Below are 16,351 nucleotides of genomic sequence, written 5' to 3'. Positions count from 1 at the left end.
GGTAAATAGTCGATGAGGTGGTCCGGTTTGATTGATTTTCGAAAGGCCTTATCCTTGGACTAAAACAAGTCCCTGCACCGAATTTCATCTAAACACGTCTAAAATTGCGACTTGTATGTACCCAAGATAACAAAACAAATAGACGCCCATGCAAGCTTAATATTATAACAAGTCGGAATATCTATAGTACTTCTACCTGTTACACAAGCCCGCACAAAATTAATATATCGTTGTACCACAAGCAGTATAGGATATACAGATAAGAAAAGTTTCAAAGTATTTATATGATTAATTTATGTCTATTATAAAATACGCCTCGAGGCTATGATAACTTTACCTGCTTTTTAAATAAATATATGACACGTGCTTTAATAGATTGTACAATAATCGATTATATGCTCTTTGTTGCTTTTTGAAATTCTCTTTTCATTATACCGACACAATTATTGCCGAAATATATTGTACTATCTTATCATTTTCTGAGGTAAATACTTTAAAACATTTGCGATTTATTTATTATCACTCAGGCACATTTATATTTATAAGCATTAAAACAGAAAGTACATGTGTACGAATCTCCAATAATGCATGAATTTGTAGTTGTGTGTGTATTTAACGTTTGTGTATTTATTATTATTATTATATACATATCAAAAAGGTTGCTTGACAGAAATATAGTTATTTGTTTTGCACTCATTCACTTTGCTTTTGTTTACGTCGAATATTTGATACCTTTCGTGTAATGATGTCTGTAAATAAATGATGCAAACAATCAATCGGAATCATTGTCTCATTTGACTCTATTTCGATAAGTCATTTGAATTACTTTTATTTCCGAATGTCTGTGGACTCACAATATAGAAAAAAGTGTTGAGCTTATAGAGTCAGCATATACAAATTGTATTAATAAAATTATTGACGCCATATAAATTGTCATTTATTGTTTATGCCTGTGTAGTAGACAATACATTATATGGAAAAAATCTCGATAAATTTATTGGACGTAAGTTTTGCCGATATTCGTTTTGTTACTATAGTTGCAATAATTATATTACATTATATTATGTTGTAGTGTTTTGTGGTAAATCTTAATTATTGAAGAGGAAAAATTAATATAGCGCAATTTAATATTTTTTTTGATTTTTGTACCCACCGCCGAAGTAGGTAGAAGAAGGGATTCCATTTACTTTGGTATTTGTTTGAAACAACACGAAGGAGTATATTGGCGATCAGCATCGAATTCTGAAACGATTTAAGTGTGTTTGTTCGTCTATCCATCGATTTATTTGCCCGTGGTAAACTTTCTTCCGTTCGCACTTCAAAGTTGACATTGGCGAACTTCCAATGCATGAAGGCTGTTACTGAAAATCCGCTAAATTGATTAGTGTATTCGCATGCAGTTTAACATTAACCGAAAATATCTATGCATTTTGGCTTTTTTGATCAGTGCTCATAAACGTCAAGAGACACAATAAAAATTTCCTGGTGTTTTCTATATAAATAAGAAAGATTAGCCAAGCCCATCAGAGTATCGAAATTTATTCTTTTCTGTTTTACTTATTTATTTATTTATTTATTTTTTTTTTTTTTGGCTTCTCGTAAGTCATAGATATATAAAGATATATAAAATATTCGTACACAGGCGAACATAATCTTCTTACTTGTTTAATTTGTCTCTTAACTATCGGTTGCGAAGTGCATATTTTATTTTTTCTTCTTTATAGACTACAATTTTTTACTTATACTTTACAACGACATTTCACTCTTTTACTTGATTATTTAAAACGTGAGCAGTTTAAACGTCGTGTATATATAAAAAAAAGAAACTTTAAAAGCATTCATCTGCTGAGATGAAACTAGCACAGCGTGAATCCTTAATTAATAGCCTTTCCAACACTCTCACAGTAGCAAAGCAAATTTTCCCTTTATCAACCTCATTTGTGTCATAGCGTAAACATTTTTTCTTTTCAAATATTAATTAATTTACATGAAGACATGTTTTGTTTATAATATTTTGTAAAATAATTCTCGAAAAGTTCTGTGTTAACTACATTTGGCTTAAATCCCTGCGAGACTTCGCTTAACATAATTCAGTCAGCGGCTTTACAGAGCACTGTAAAATATTTTTGGTTGGTGTCTTTGCTAGTTATATTTAAAAATAATTTCACAACCTTAAGAAATTTTCCCATACCTTTTAAATTTAACAATTTTCCTATGAATGATCTTTCAGCTTGTATACCACTTTTCAAAAGTCAAGTTCAGATAGTTTTCTTCTTTCATTTGGAAGATACTTTTATGTAGCTACACGTGGTATTTCAAAAAATCTATGATATTTACTAATTTGTGCACACTAGTTTTTTAATTTTAACACTAAACGTACCGACATTTCACCCTACCATGAGCGGTCAAATGACCGCTTCAAAAAAACGTATGTATCTTAGTAAAGTAGATAGTAAACAATATATTTTTCTGATGCTACAATAAAAACTCGTTCCCCGCTTTTCGATGTATGTATATTTTACGAAAAGTCAATAAGCTACATGATGATACAATAACGTTTTATGCGAGAAATTTTAAACGAAAGTTTAAAAACGGTCATTTGACCGCGCGCGGTACGTTTAGTGTTAAGCATGGAATCATGCGTCTGTATTAGAAAATTGGGTAATTAACTAAGTTCTGTTGGAGTTTAAACACAGCCAAGGTATGTTAGAATCAAAATAGAATTTTGTGACAGTGGTTGCTGAATAACGTTTTCTTAGTTGAACTCCAAATTATCTTTAAACCTTTATAAATAGCATTACAACGCCAGCTACATCGTTCGGTTTGAAATTTCTAGAGATAACTAAACAGTAACATCTCTCGATTGACGTGGTACCATTGTATTCACAGAACGTTATAAATTTTAACACAATTCTAGAAAGAGATTCAAGATTTTACGTCGATTAAGAATATTTCTTTGTCTCTGCACAGACTTTTTAAAGCACTTTCGTCCACTCGTCGCAGCGCATCGGCTGAGAATTGTATTGCGCTACCTTTTCATTCAAGGAACAATAGTTTCGAGAATATATTTCATTTTTTTTTTATGTAAAGACTTTATTGCGCAAATTGACTTTTTCAACTAGTTAAAGTATTCGTTTTCATATAAAATACTGATGTTACTCTTGAATATTTGAGGAATCATTTAATGAGGGATCATTAAATGGGCTGAGAAAATTCTTGTCTGTCAAGATAGTTCGCATTAAAACAAACAACCAAAGGAAATGACGCACTTTTCATTCAAAGTGGCGACTCCGATTTTTCCACCATATTGGATAGTTACACACAATACATAATCGTTCGAATATATCATAAATGCATATTTATTTAATACATATATATACAATTTCGTCACACTTGGCTAAGGATTGAGGTGTGTGTTGAATTTTGCCCACTCAAGCATAACAAATAATGACATACATATGAAACAAATATATTTCCCATGAAATTGTACTTTTTCAATAGAAACTCGTATGTAGGAGAGGAAACAAATTCTTTCAGCGATTGCCTATTATTTTCTACGTCAAGTTTTCAAAATTTTAAAGACCTAAGACAGCTATATGTTTAGGCAAGACATATTACCGCGGGGGCAAAAATTTAAATATGTCGTTTTATTCACAGATATATGCTAACTTTAGAAGAGATGAAGTATGACCTTTTTTGAAGGGATAGATTGTATCGAGAGAAAAAAAAAAAATGTACCGCAGCACTAGAAAGTATTCGAAAAAAATTTAACGCAAAAGTTTCAAACCTTTTAAGCGAAATACTCGAACAAAATATTATCGTCCAAGCAAACCCCTTCAACCCTTTTAAGCGAACCCCACGAAAATAATATCATTGCCCAAGCAAGAAAAATTCAAAAGAATCAACTCTCGATATAGTGACCTACGCGAGCAAGTATTATAAGCAAGGGGATACATTAAAACGTTCCCCGCCAAGCTGCCTATGATTAGATATCATTTCCATTTCATTTGTGATCAGAAATGAAAATTTGGCTTAAGCCCTTAGGTCAGACGACACCTCCAAAATGCGGCGCAACGTGAAAAAACCTCGTTTTTTAAAAGCAAAACAATATTGGGGCTTTCGACCGTTACACTTTTTTCATTAACTTGTTTTTTTATGGAAAAAGTACATATATGATTACGCTGCGTGCACCCTTATCGGCACACGTTTTAAAAGTTTCGCAAATATTAGTGTAAATAACGTAACGCATAAAATAGTGATAGCACAACGATTAATATGTAGTCTCTAATATCTCAATTTAAAAAAAGGGCTTAGGGTGTAATGAGGACGGTACACGTAGTAAGGAGCTTGTTGAAGGTAGTAACGTTTTACAAACGTATGTTCTGCAAAGATGCAATACTATCCACGTTTCTCGCTACACAGGAAAACTTATTAAGGTTTGGGTGCGAGCCGCTTTCATGCACCTGTTGTAAGTTTTTACCCCTTCATGCAGAAAGAAACGGTTGTCGACCTAATCAAATTACATTTAAAATTTCGGATTGCCCACATATATGTAGGAAAAGTAGAAAGAACTGTATTGGTCTTGCATTCGTGCCGAGAGCTATAAAATAGCTTCCTGGACGTACCTTGGAAACTGATTTGAATGCATTTCAAGGGCGTGCAGTGAAACTCAGGTTTAACTACCAGAGATATATACCAAATGGCTTAATAGAGCGCGGTAAAAGCCATAACACAGTTACCGAAGTGACCGAAGTCTATATATAGAAACGTTAGGTTTTGGAAGCTTCGCTCAATGTTCACTACGGATAAATGTATTAATAATTTTTCTCCAAACTATTATGTTGTCTGTTCCTATCGCTGCATAGTCAAAAACATTAAGATTAGATTGTAAACGAAGATAAATTCGAAAAATTTTCGCAGTGAAATAAGTGGGATGTCTAGCGCTGTCTTTCCGATCTTTGTTACTTACATTCTGACATGTCTTCTGACAAAATTAATGCTTTTTACAATATTAATAATAAAAGAAATGCTTAAGTTTTCTCTACTATTAGACGATCTAAAGCGTTTGTTTATGACGGACGGAGATAATAGACGACATCCCTTGTGTCTCTTAAGCGCTATGCTAGTTTTTATAAACGGGTTTATAAAATCAGTATATCTGCGCTCCTATGAGTTGATATGAAAACGCTTTGACACATTCTCCTTATTTTATTTTATTGTAACGTAATCCAAAATTGAAAGCGTAAAGCTACACTGTAGCGGCTCTACTGTTTCTTTTCTTTGCAAATTACAAAAGTTTGAATTGTGTAAATTTTTTATTCATTCTTTCAATTTTTGTATATGCATGCATTTATGTGTCTAATGGCGTCAATACTTAATATTATTATGAGTTTTTTTGTTTTTTTGTAAGTAAATAAAGTGAACTTTAACGAACGACCCTCAGTTGTGACACAATGGTTGAGATTTATTGTTTTCGAGTTTGTTAACATTTTTCAACTCCTCCCTCGCTCTATAAATTGCTTATTTCTCGCGTTTTCCCTCAGTTGATTAATGCTTTAAATGTATAATTTAGGTGAATGTGGGGGTTGATATATTTGTTTATAGCTCATAGAGAAAGTTCGTGCCGTTATTTAAAAATTGAAACGCATTTTCCATATCTTATTAAGCCATGTATGTGTATTCGATTTCTGGTAAAAACGTTCGCTGCACATTTTCTGAAGTTCCTGGGGGAACTATTGGATAAAGTGATTTTCACTTACACAAATTAAGAGAGCTCCGTGACAAGTGATGATTGGGTAGACCAAAGTCTAGACAATATGCTTCAAAACTTCCCAGCTAAGATTTCTGAACTTTCCCCGTAAGTGTCCGCATGGTTTGGTATAGCCGTGTTGAAAAATGATGTCTTTCTCACTGGTCAATTCGATTTGCTTTGCTTTGGTTCGATTGGGTGCTTTAATTAAATTGGTGGATGGAATATGCCCTTTGGCCAGGTTGAAGGCGTTCATTGTTCACTACGTCATTTCAATTCTTCCAAACACAAAGGCAATAAGGCAGATGATGGCAATCCGGGGTTTGTACCGTTTTATAAATGTTGAACCCCAATCATTTTCGTACATTGCTTTCGTACGTTATTGACTTTCCATCAATCTCTGCGAAATTGGATCAGTTTCCTTTCGTTTCAAAAGGGATACGCAGATAGAATTCGATCCATTAAATGCTTCGCTCTAAGATCATATACTGCCCAACTACAATCTAATGCGAAATTTTTAACTTAGCAACTACGTCATGAGAAGAAATGTTACTGTAGCCCTAAGTTTTTTGAAAAATTCCAAAGACTTTATCAGCAATTTTTTAAACATCATGCTGGTAAACTTGAGAAGAAGCGTCTTTACCGCAAGCACTACGAATTTCTTTCACTAACTTCGGAAGCGTTCCCAAATTTTGGTCGAAATAAGACTTAGCTCACTTACCGTCAACCGGTTAGAATATGCCATGCACCGTTAGCTTTCACGCTGTAGTATGTATTGTCTCTCTAAAGCCATATATTTGGAAAGAAGCCACGAAATTTTTCCTTAAGGTAATGTATAAAATATTTCTCTAAAAATTTACATTGTGCATGAGTAGTGGGGTCTCATTGTTCTCTTACAGCAACACACAATCGTCCAGATATCAATAGCGTGCACTCATAAACAGGGAAATATTCTCAAGTGCTTTACATGTTCGTTTAGTTTCTATTCTTGTTGCTGTTTTTGTTGTGTTTTTTCCAAGTCTTGGTTGATCTTTCTTTGGGCTTTTTATTTGTTGAATAGTTGTTACATTTTTTAATATATATGTACTAAAACTTTTTTTATGGACCATTGATTACACTTTCAACTGGAATACTATGCAAGTACCTTCACATGTATTTCTATATTAATCTACACATAGCCGCTAAAGCCCTTAGGTGCGCAGTCAGTCCATAAGCAAATAGCCTTAAAACTTGGTACTGACTGAATGGAATGGGATTAAACTGAATTAAATATCTCGAAGGAAGTGTTTTTACATCTAAAATTGTATAACCATAAACTTTTAAAAACTTGACCAAGGACAAGGGTAAAAATTTACTTTTAGTTTTTTGTTAAAGCACTTGAAGAAAAAACAATTGTAAATTTTGAAAAAATTTTAATACGCCCCATGCCGCACTATTTGGGTTTATGAAGTGTAGCATTTTCTGTACAAGTGACAGAAGGACGCAGCAAAGACCATATGTATCAACTCTAGATATGTTTTACTTACTTAAACTATTTTATTTAACGAACAAATGAATTGAGATTATATTTTAACCAGATTCCTGGTAGTAAAACAATAAAACTAATTAATTTTACGCAAAATCGAAAAAAAAAAAAATGTTATATGCAGAGAGCAGAAGTAAAAACAAGTACAAACACTGTAGTGGGACACGGCCAACTATTAAATATCCTATATCGATTCGCTTCATACAGTTATTCATGTAACGACTTTTCCAAATTAAACTTTACATGGAGAGTGATCGAAGAAGAGGTCCGATCGGAACCATTTGCAATAGCGTTTGCTTTTGGGTCTGAACATACCGATTTACAGAATTTGATTAAAAGATCTCAAAAATCGCGATGTGAAGGTTGGACATAAAAAAGCAAGGTGGACAGAAGAACGGACAAGTTTCCATTGATTCGAAGTGTGATTCTGAATCGATCGGTGTCGTAAAAAACGGGCCTATCTTAAATCAAATTTTATATACGCTTCTATCAAGAGTATTTACCTTTTTTGTAGCAATACATTAAAAATTACACATTTCTTTTCATAGGAAGACATACTTTTTATGAAAGCCCGAATATTGGAATATGCCTAAAACATCATTCAACGCCATCAACATCATTTAGCAAACTTAATTTACTTCTCAAAATTTTAATTATATTATCAGTTTCCGTTATAGAAAATTAGAAATTGCACTTTTTGTCTATGTAATAGCTTGTTTATCATAATATATTTGTTAGGTTCTAAAAAATAGACCTATGTCATGCAAATTCCCTATCGTTAATTTTGTTGCTAAGTTGCTATTATGGACAAATTTTCATAAAATATTAAAAATTAAACCTTTTTTTGGAGGACCTACTGTTCATGAGAAATCTTATAAGGTGTGGGGTCCAAGAGATAGGCCCATGTGTTTCAGATTTGGTGAACTCAACTTCTACGTCAAATTAATATCGTGAACAAATTGCGATTATAAAACATTTACAATTAGGCATTTTTGGCATATAAAGATTTAAATTTCCTTATATGCGTTGCTATACAAAAAAAGTACCTAACCTGTCCAAATTCCGTAAGGATGATTTCTTGGTCAATTTGCTCTTATGAACCAATGTTTACCACAAAAAGGTTAACCTTTCGTTGGTTATATAAGAGGAAGTTCAAAAAATTGCTCTGGCCAAACCAAATTTTTCATACTAATTTGAAATTTCGAAATCCTATTACACAACGAGTTTTGTCAAAAAATTTTAAAAATTGCAATTTATTTTTTTGGGGCAGTGGTCGGAAAAGACCGATTCGAACCATTTTCTATATGTGTGACCTTGGATCAATGTGACAAATTTCATCAAAATATGTCATAATACAAAAATACACCGACAGAAATTAAAAAGACAGACAGGCAGGCGGGCTTAGATCGAATCGGAATCGCTTTCAGAATCAATTTCTGAATCGATCGGTATAATAGAAAGTGCCCCATCTTGACTCCTTCCCGGCGCTACGCACGTTCGCAGAAACTTCGAAGTCCAAGTGAACCGATTGAAGACGGCTAGAAGAGCATGAATTCTACATCATGTCCAATTCAATCTTTTTTCTAAGAGGGATATATTTTTTGAGAGTTTTAGGATGCAAATAAGATTTGCAGATCATGTCTAGTGAATTTCTCACTCAAAGATTTTCTTGGCGCTTTGAAATTAGCCGACAATTATGGAGGTTGATGTTTTTCATCTACATTGTGGAGAAACTTCTGTTAACAGACGAAGTATTTGATATTACATTCTTTTCCATTCTATTCCATAATTCGTTGCTATATGTCCAGATGGATTTCGTTATTGCGTTCTGAAACGAGACTTTATTAGCCAGGCTTTTTTATTTGTTTATTTATATAAGACTAAGTAAATCTACAACTTACAATGTATATCTTACACTTTAAACTAATAGAAAAAAACCATAAATTACACATAAATAAATAAATAAGCGTATAAAAACCAAAAAGAAGAAGAACAGAAAAAAATGGAAAAAAGCCCGTATACGTCAACGCAGGTATACACGCGTATCTAGTAATCATAAAACTTTATGACAAAAGGACGGAGTCGTAACACTGTGGCGTCACAACGTTCTCCAACCATTTGTTTGAAAGTTAAAGATTTTGAGGTACACTCTCTTCTATTATACTGTTCGATTCCCGCTATAGAATTGAAATGATAAACCTTATTGAATTTACTGCAAAGAACACGAAAGGCGTTAATTAGCTCATAGGTGAGTCGACGTTATGTTAATGTTAATTTTATATAATAATCTCGTTACATCAGCTTTACTGTTCAACATATTACAAATAAAGGTTGTGCTTAAGATAAACCTGCGCTTTTCTAGCGAGGGTAGATCAATCAGTATAACAATTTTATTTTGAGCACAATTACTAAGCATTTGGGAAGATCATGCCCATTTTTTAATTTTTGTCTTTTAAGGAATGTTTCTGGTGAACCTTTCAACTTTCTAAACGCATCCTCGTGACTGCGCCCATTTCACAGAAAAGGATGCCAAGATGATCTTTCTTGGTATTTCGAAAGCAAGAGCAAGTAAAAAAAAATTGGATTATAGACGTTTGAATTGATTATAGGTGTTTTCACGTAAGTACAAGTCGCCAAAAAAGTTTGAAATATTACATCCCGTAGAACTTTTGCTGTGAAAATCGAAAATAGAGAAGGATCAAAATGACTCACTCGTGTTGAAGGCAAAAATACATAATAATATTGTAACCAGATACAAATAGATACGTTGTACAGATTGTGCAAAGAATTATATCTACAGAGAAAATGTTGAAATCCCTATAAGACACAATGATACTTAATTTACCCGAATATTTAATTGAATATACGTGATGGCCTGCCATTTAATAATCTATGCAAAATAATTTTAACAAGAAATAAATCTCAAGAGCTCAATGTTAAAGTTGATGAAATAAGCAATAACTTACACAGTAAGAAATAGAAATTGAACAATAAGTAGTTAAGTCACCAACTCTTCCATTATGACGGCCATTTAATACGCAATGAAGTATGACACAAGACGTATTAACAAAATAATAAAATGTTACTAAGCCTATTGCCCATGGTTGATATCATAATTATCAAAAATTCCATTTAAAACGAACGGAATTGTATGACATGGTATCAATCCTGATTGCGTACATTAAGCAACAACCATTTTGCGTAATCCCTTGGAGCACCTATTGAGAGTAAATAATAATAATAACTATTAAAATATTTTACTGTTTGTAAAAGGCTTTGAAACAATTCTAAAAAGTTAATTGAAATTTAACTACATTGCAGAATCGTATATAAAATTCCATGTCACTCAAGTCTAGCTGTTAAAATAAAAATAAAATATAAATCTCAGCAACACTTTGTATAACCTGCACATCTTTGGAAAGGCTATTAATAGAGGATTCGCGGCCTACAAGTTTCATTTTCTCACAAGGCATGGTTTGCCCACACTAGCTAAGCAAACTTTCGCTTTGTCAACCTCATTCATGACATACTGTGAACATGTTTGCTTTTCAAATATTAATTAATTTACATTAAGACATGTTTTCTTTATAATATTTTGTAAAAAGATTATGGGAAATTCTAATTTAACTATATTTTGACTTAAATATCTTCGAGACTTCGTTTAACTAAGTTCTTTCAAAATTTTTGTCTTTGATAGTTATATTTAAATATAACTTTACACCTTTCTAAACAACTTAACTAATATAAAACACTTACAAGATGCGTAATGCTTCTAATTTACAAAGCACTCGTAATGATGCGTAACCCAAACCTAATATAAGATTGTCTCGTTTAAAAAAATGTCAAGAATTTTATATCATATTATTTGCCTTAATAAAATAACTTCAATTCGTGCTTAGTGTGAAACTATATTTGCTATATTATCAATTGAATGAGAGAGAGAGAGAGAGAGAGAGAAAGAAAGAAAGAGAGAGAGAGAGAATGAAAAACACAGTGTATTCTTTTTTTAAGCAATACTACTTGAGATAGACCAACCTATTATGCCAACAATCAATTACTGAATCGATATAAGCTTCCTAAGTTAAACCCTTTGGTTTTCTTACGTTTAACACAAAGGACGAACACTATTCAAAATGGTTCGGATTGGACCACTTTTTCGATCGCTACTCATATAAAGCCCTATTCTGCAATGTCGTTACATGCTTAACGATTAATGATGAGGTCATATAAGGCATTTGGTTAGGTTAGGTAATGACCTACTACAACGTTTTTATTTGTTTTGTAAAAGCAAACAAATATATCGCCAGCTTACTTTGTTCTTCAGGCTTGTGCTTTTGTCGATTTGATGTCTTTTCAAGGTTAATTTGCAATCGAAAATTTACAATGGTTCTCCTAAATTTGAAGCTATCTTATCCTAATTTCTGTGAAAGGGATTACATTCACCAAAGGCAGACACCAAAGCTTTTCTTGCTAATTGCAGATGGGTCAGTTGGTACATCCAACGTCATTTTACCGGTCCTTTTGCGATAAAGTTGTGAGAAATTGAATTTTTTTTTTGGCTTAGATAGGCAAACACTATATAAAGGAGACGATTGTAAGGGAAATTTGAAAATTCGAGCGCATTTCCCTGGAATATTATTTTTCAAAATGGCAATGTATTTTCATTGTTTATGGCCTTGTGAAAAAAGAGGGCTGGGGATGGTTGGAGTTGTCGATAAGATGGTTGGAGTTGTCGATAAGTTCAATTAAACAATAATTATTAACAAAAGATTGCTTTTTTGCTTGCAAGATTGAACCTTCTAATTCACTTACTTGGCAATAATATAAAAATCAGTATTTTTAAAATATTTCCATGTTTCATTTCATGTGAACATTGATTGACAGTAATTGATATTTTGTCTGCTTTGATTTAAATTTGTACTGGCTATCCTGCGTATCCTTCTATCGCCCTCATATGCCGCTTTAATTGTCATTGCATCTGTCTTTCTGTTATATGCACTTGAAATCTCATCCACTGTTGATATTAAATTCCTAGCAGTCCGCATAAAAATTCACTTGAGAAATTGACTGATATTGTGAATTTATATATAACTTATTCTACATTCGGCCAAATTTGGAGGTCGGTGTCTGTATGAAGGATGTTTCTTCTGTGCATTAAATTGTTAAAGCGTCTGTCTTGCCGCAGTATTGGAGGTTTTCAATTTACATTCCCTCGGCAGAAACGCTGCAGCGTTGGCGTTTTCTTAGTACTTTTCAAAAATACTGCTTTAGTCCTATGAATTAGCTTAATAGCCGCCTCGAATATTGTTATTCTATCTTCTAATTTCTAACGTTTTTATTCTATTTAACTTTCAAGCTATCCAAGAATAAATCGTTAAAAAAACGTCGGACAAACAAGCGAACTTAATTTACTTAATTCAGAATCTTACATTGATCGGCCTTTATACCTTACTCCACTTACGAAACAGGATATTAAGTTTGTGCGGACGTAACACCTAGAAGGGCTTGAGATTGCATCTCCAGCTATTATAAAGAAAATAATTCTGAATCGATCTAAGCTTGTCTGTTCATCTATTCATCTGTCCATATGACATCTGTCTATGTATTTTCCTGTTCGGGCTATAGACCACAATTTTTGGGATATTTTGATGAAATTTTTGCTAAATGAATTAAGTTTACTAAATATGGACCACGTCATGTGGTGTTTTGGCAATTCTTCAATACGCGGGTGTTCATGAAAGTTATGCGTTTGCATGAAAATAATTTGTAAGTTTTGGTGTATTATTACAAAAACGAATGAGAAACTGTACTAGATGAATCGATGTAGGGTATTTAATGGTATGTCCTGCCCGACTAGGATGTTTTTACTTGTTTATTGGTCATTTGTTTGGGTGTATCCAGAATATTCTTATGACTCTCTGAGCGACGGCATCTCAAAGCTCTTATGCGCCGTGAACAACATACCATTTCTATAGGTAATAAGATGTACGTTTGCCGAAAACTAACTTACCCATGCATATGTACGCCGGACGAAAGAAATTATGGTGCAGGTGAAACAAACAAATAAACATGTACAAGTGAAATTCTAATATAGAATGTTAGATATCGTATAGCCATTTGCAGTGTAGGCCGAATGGACACAAAGTGGAGAAATAGGAGAATTATTACGATGGACATTGGTGTTTAATTTAGAAAGAAGTATGTTACACACACTTGTGTTCCAAGCAAAAAACTCATTAATATTATTTATCCAAATGATTGAATATTCTTTCGTAGATAACGCAAAAGAACAAACAAAATAATCAAAAAAAAAAAAAATCAAGAGAACACTTAAATTTATATCCAAAGCAATAAAAGTTGGAAGAAAAGCACGAAAAAACTAAAACGTCGCCAGGTTAACGAGGCTGGCAAACTTATTGAATAAAAAACGAAAAAGCACAGACAAAAATAGAATATTTAAATGTATCGATTGGTACATTCTAGAAGAAGTTCACCTCATAAATTATGCAATCGATTTTTACTGTATAACCCCCCTTGAACAGTATGACGTTTGTTATGAGGCGAAGAAAGTCGATATTACTGCATTTGTAATAATAAGTTGAGTATAAATTAAAACTACAAAAGAAATGCTTACGAATATTTAAATTGTTACCGTACCACCAGTGTAACTACTCAACATTACAAATGTATTCTTTCACATTCAAAGTATTTACGCATAATTTTTGGTATAATTGGTTGTCTGCCATGCAAGGGATTTTAAATTTGATATTAAACTAAAAAAGCGTGAAAAGAAAAGGAAGAAATAAATTATATTCGCCCTAACTCGATACCCACTATTTTAATACCCACTACATAACATATTTCCTTTTTTCGTCGTGAGAGGGTACATTATTAAATTAAGTATTATTGATTATATTAGGTATTATAAATAACTTATTAGAAAGTATATAAAGGAAAACACTCTGTCTACACTATTAAATACCCAACATTATCCTAGAATTATTCGTAAACCGGATTTTTATAAGATCTTGTGTAGAAATTAGTCGGAAAAGTCGTCCGATGATTATCATTTTCAACAGTGTTTGATTTTAGGCCAACATTTAAATCAAATATTATCCAATTACATCAAAAATTGGAGACAAGAATCTAAAGCGGACAGAGAGACAGGATCAGTATAATAAAGAGGTCGTTATAATAGAAGACGGATTCCGTCTCAAGTACTTCTAGGTGTTTTACCTCCAAAATTCTTAAAAATGAAATGAAAAAATGCTATCTTAATACATTTCCTGCCAGTTGCACCGTCTTCGGTGCACGAAAAAATGTATTTTTAGACCAAACTCGATTACTTAAATTAAGCTGTTATCATCTAAATACTAATGTACCGCTAACAGTACATGCTGCTACTAAGCATATGAATAGTTTTTCTCCCAAACAAAACAGAAAAAACGTTTTATTCGTAATTATAAAATATATTAACGTATACCGAAAACGTTATATGTGACATGGGAATGCCACCTACTCATAAGCAAATTCTCAGGGAAAGTTTTAAGAAAGAATAAATATATCTTCGGTTGTTAGATAATGTTCCGTCCTTGCTGAGCTCCGGAGTTTCTGACTGTTTGCACTTAAATGTAGGCTTTTTAGCCTGAAAAAATATGTCCGGTTTTCGCTTCCCTTATGATTCTTTTCATAATCTCACGACAGTACGAACACGTTAGTTTTCCTTCCTAAATCATTTGAAAATATTTTAACCTCTTTTAATCGGTTTTAACAATTTGAAACTATATTTTATTGTTTAGCATTTAACTCCATGCGAGGATGTTGAAAAAAATTCCACTTTGCTTCTCTGATAAGTTCATTATTTTGCCATGTTCTGAGGCAGAGAAATTATAAAAAATAGTTTTCCTTTATTCATTTCTTTCCGTTTCTCTCGCAACTCTTTTTTAAGTTATTAAAATTTTTTATACGTTTGATTGCCAGTTAGCGCCAAATGTAAAACAAGTAAATAATAAATAAGCAGAAAGGGAACGATTTTCTTTAAACGTTATTTTTAAATATTAATTAATCGCTGTTGTTATCTTAAGCTTACATTTTATTTTAAAATTGCTGTTACTGCGCTGTTACTTGCTAGGATGTATTAATTGTAGCGGCCGCTATTGTGTTGACTGCTATTTCTTTTTCAAGCCTTTGCTGAGAGTTTATATACCAATTCTTAATTCATTTAACTAGGTTAATGGGTATATTATTTTAAAACTGGCTTTAAAAACGTTGTAGTTAATATTCAATAAATAGTAAAATTTCTCTTTAAAAAAGCGGTTCTAAGGTGGTGTTGACTTTCTAAATTTGGGTTTCTTAATAATTTTGGCAGCTAAGAGTTGAGCAACTGGGTTTCAGTTGCTCCGTTGTTTTTTATTTTTAAAAAAATTAACCTGCATTACTCTGTACTCTCTTTCCAATATCGTTTATTATTATTATTATTACAGAAAGCCACGGAGTAAAATATTTGTCATTTCGCGTTGTATTTTGTTGACTGTCTTGCTGTTTTTACTTTTACATGATTGTTGTATGTTATCACAATCTTTGATTTACTCTTATCATATTATTGTTGTTTTTGTTGTGTTTTGCTTGTTTATATTTTGTTCTTTTCAACTTGTTATTGTTATTCTTTTTATTTTTACTTTGTTGTTGTTGTCTCTGTTTCATTAAGCTTTTTTGGTGTCTGCTGTTATTGTTATTTTAACTTCTTTTTTTGTCATTTCTATAGTTTCGTTGCTCTTTCTTATTTTTTTATATGGGCTTCTTCTTTTTGTTGCTGCTATTTCTCCTTTTTTCGTGCCAATAATACTTACACACTTATGATTCACATTATTTGTTTTTGCCTAAGTTTAAGAATGTGTACGTTGTGTGTGTGCGTGTATGTGGGCTTTCGCATGAACATTCAACTCTGAAAATGAGATTTTAGCACACGTAACACGTAACAATTTTTTAACGGTAACCAAGTTAACCAAGTTTATCTTGCGAAAATTATTTATTTTACTTTAAAATATTTTATTTAAAATTTAAAATATATATATAAA

General features: G+C 32.4%; 1 protein-coding gene across 2 annotated transcripts in view; it reads right to left on the bottom strand.

The window, feature by feature from the left end:
- LOC119642253 (protein GDAP2 homolog) overlaps nt 1–15,934 on the bottom strand; it is an 88,429-nt gene extending 72,495 nt beyond the window's left edge. Inside the window, exon 1 of one of the 2 annotated variants that reach the window (XR_005247988.1) lies at nt 15,364–15,934. The gene's annotated coding sequence lies outside the window, so the exon portion shown is untranslated. Of the gene's footprint in view, nt 1–337; nt 1,112–15,363 lie in introns of those variants that run through there. The other variant, XR_005247989.1, reaches the window with a different exon arrangement.
- Between the last annotated feature and the right edge of the window lie 417 nt (nt 15,935–16,351).

The sequence above is a fragment of the Glossina fuscipes genome, unplaced genomic scaffold, assembly GCF_014805625.2.
Source record: "Glossina fuscipes isolate IAEA_lab_2018 unplaced genomic scaffold, Yale_Gfus_2 221, whole genome shotgun sequence".
NCBI classification, from domain to species: domain Eukaryota; kingdom Metazoa; phylum Arthropoda; class Insecta; order Diptera; family Glossinidae; genus Glossina; species Glossina fuscipes.
This window is presented reverse-complemented; position numbering and strand designations above follow the sequence as displayed.